The following is a 3264-nucleotide window of genomic DNA, read 5'->3' on the forward strand; positions in this document are numbered from 1 at the left end:
ATTTGCAAATATCTTCTCCCATTCCGTGGGTTGCCTCTTTGTTTTTTTGACTGTTTCCTTTGCTGTGCAGAAGCTTTTGATTTTGATGAAGTCCCAAAAGTTTATTTTCACTTTTGTTTCCTTTGCCTTTGGAGACATATCTTGAAAGAAGTTGCTGTGGCTGATATCGAAGAGATTACTGCCTATGTTCTCCTCTAGGAGTCTGATGGATTCCTGTCTTACATTGAGGTCTTTTATGCATTTTGAGTTTATCTTTGTGTATGGTGTAAGAGAATGGTCGAGTTTCATTCTTCTACATATAGCTGTCCAGTTTTCCCAGCACCATTTATTGAAGAGACTGTCTTTTTTCCACTGTATATTTTTTCCTGTATTGTCAAAGATTATTTGACCATAGAGTTGAGGGTCCATATCTGGGCTCTCTACTCTGTTCCACTGGTCTATGTGTCTGTTTTTATGCCAGTACCATGCTGTTTTGGTGACCACAGCTTTGTAATAAAGCTTGAAACTAGGTAACGTGATGCTTCCAGTTTTATTTTTGTTTTTCAACATTTCCTTAGCGATTCGGGGTCTCTTCTGATTCCATACAAATTTCTGGATTATTTGCTCCAGCTCTTTGAAGAATACTGGTGGAATTCTGATTGGAATGGCATTAAAACTATAGATTGCTCTAGGCAGTATAGACATTTTAACAATGTTTATTCTTTTGATCCAAGAGCATGGAATGGTCTTCCATCTTTTTGTGTCTTCAATTTCCTTCATGAGTATTCTGTAGTTCCTCAAGTACAGATCCTTTACCTCTTTGGTTAGGTTTATTCCCAGGTATTTTATGGTTCTTGGTGCTATAGTAAATGGAACCAATTCTCTAATTTCCCTTTCTGTATTTTCATTGTTAGTGTATAAGAAAGCCACTGATTTCTGCACATTGACTTTGTATCCTGCCACGTTACTGAATTGCTGTATGAGTTCTAGTAGTTTGGGGGTGGAGTCTTTTGGGTTTTCCATATAAAGAATCATGTCATCTGCGAAGAGAGAGAGTTTGACTTCTTCATTGCCTATTTGGATACCTTTTATTTCTCTTTGTTGTCTGATTGCTGTTGCTAGGACTTCTAATACTATGTTCAACAAGAGTGGTGAAAGTGGGCATCCTTGTCTTGTTCCTGATCTCAACGGGAAGGCTGCAAGCTTTTCCCATTGAGGATGATATTTTCTGTGGGTCTTTCATAGATAGATTTGATGAAGTTCAGGAATGTTCCCTCTATGCCTATACTTTTTTTTTTCTCATTAAACTTTTGTTTTAATGGGTCTCAAAATTCTATGACAGATTTTTGGTCAAGTTCTTTCCATTAAAAAGTACTGATTTTAAAAACTAATAACTTAAAACTGCCACACACACACAAAAAAACAAATGGTCCACAAAACATTCTCCTTTCCTTCTGAAGGTTTTATGATGCATTGTTATCATTAACCAGTCTTTTACTATTAAACTTAAATGGCCAATTGACACAAACAGTTCTGAGACCATTCTTCCACCACTGATTAAGACTGGGGTGGCAGGTATTGGGGATAATATTCATTTAGCCTTCTGAGCTTTCTGGGCAGACTTGGTGGCCTTGCCAGCTCCAGCTGACTTCTTTTCCACTGCTTTGATGACACCCACAGCAACCATCTATCTCATGTCACGAACAGCGAAACGGCCCAGAGGAGGATAGTCAGAGAGGCTCTCAACACACATAGGCTTTCCAGGAACCATATCAACAATGGCAGCGTCACCAGATTTCAAGAACTTGGGACCATCTTCCAGCTTTTTTCTAGAATGAAGATCTATCTTCTCCTTCAGCTCAGCAAACTTGCAAGCAATGTGAGCTGTGTGACAATCCAGCACAGGTGCTATCCAGCACTAATTTGGCCTGGATGGTTCAGGATAATCACCTGAGCTGTGAAGCCAGCTGCTTCCTTTGGTGGGTCATTTTTGCTGTCACCAGCCACATTGCCACGACGAACATCTTTGACAGATACGTTCTTGACATTGAAGCCCACATTGTCCCCAGGAAGAGCCTCACTCAAAGCTTCATGGTGCATTTCAACAGACTTGACTTCAGTTGTAACATTGACTGGAGCAAAAGTGACCACCATGCCAGGCTTAAGAACACCAGTCTCCACTCGGCCCACAGGGACAGTACCAATACCACCAATTTTGTAGACGTCCTGGAGAGGCAGACTCAAGGGCTTGTCAGTTGGACAAGTTGGTGGCAGAATGTAATCCAGAGCTTCAAGCAGTGTGGTTCCACTGGCATTCCCATCTTTATGGGTGACTTTCCATCCCTTGAACAAAGGCATATTAGCACTTGGCTCCAGTATGTTGTCACCATTCCAACCAGAAATTGGCACAAATGCTACTGTGTCGGGGTTAATGTAGGTGCTGACTTCCTTAACGATTTCCTCGTATCTCTTCAGGCTATAGGGTGGCTCAGTGGAATCCATTTTGTTAACACCAACAATTAGTTGTTTTACACCCAGTGTGTAAGCCAGAAGGGCATGTTCACAGGTCTAGCCGTTCTTGGAGATACCTGCTTCAAATTCACCAACACCAGCAGCAACAATCAGGACAGCACAGTCAGCCTGGGATGTGCCTGTAATCATGTTTTTGATAAAGTCTCTGTGTCCTGGAGCATCAATGATGGTCACGTAATACTTGCTGGTCTTGAATTTCCACAGGGAGATATCAATGGTGATACCACGTTCACGTTCAGCTTTCAGTTTATCCAAGACCCAGGCATACTTGAAGGAGCCTTTTCCCATCTCAGCAGCCTCCTTCTCGAATTTTTCAATAGTTCTTTTGTCGATCCCACCATATTTGTAGATCAGATGACCAGTAGTGGTAGACTTGCCCGAATCTACGTGTCCGATGACAACAATGTTGATATGAGTCGTTTCCTTCCTCATTCTGGCTTAGGATGAGTGGTGGTTTTCACAACACCTGTGCTCTGGCGGCAAATCTGTTGCAAAAAAGCTATCCCTATACTTTGAAGTATTTTAATCAGGAACGGATGTTGGATTTTGTCAAATGTTTTTTTCTGCATTAATTGAGAGGACCATGTGGTTCTTCTCTCTTCTCATATTAATTTGTTCTATCACATTGATTGATTTGCGAATGTTGAACCATCCTTGTAGCTTAGGGATAAATCCCACCTGATCATGGTGGATAATCTTTTTAATGTGCTGTTGGATCCTGTTGGCTAGGATCTTGTTGAGAATCTTAGCATC

General features: G+C 41.1%; 1 pseudogene across 1 annotated transcript; it reads right to left on the reverse strand.

The window, feature by feature from the left end:
- Nucleotides 1–1267: 1267 nt before the first annotated feature.
- LOC309863946 (elongation factor 1-alpha 1 pseudogene) lies at nucleotides 1268–2958 on the reverse strand (annotated as a pseudogene). Its single transcript has one exon. The product of its transcript is annotated as an elongation factor 1-alpha 1 pseudogene (transcript).
- Nucleotides 2959–3264: the final 306 nt, after the last annotated feature.

The sequence above is a fragment of the Mustela nivalis genome (genome assembly GCF_964662115.1).
Source record: "Mustela nivalis genome assembly, chromosome: 4".
NCBI lineage: Eukaryota > Metazoa > Chordata > Mammalia > Carnivora > Mustelidae > Mustela > Mustela nivalis.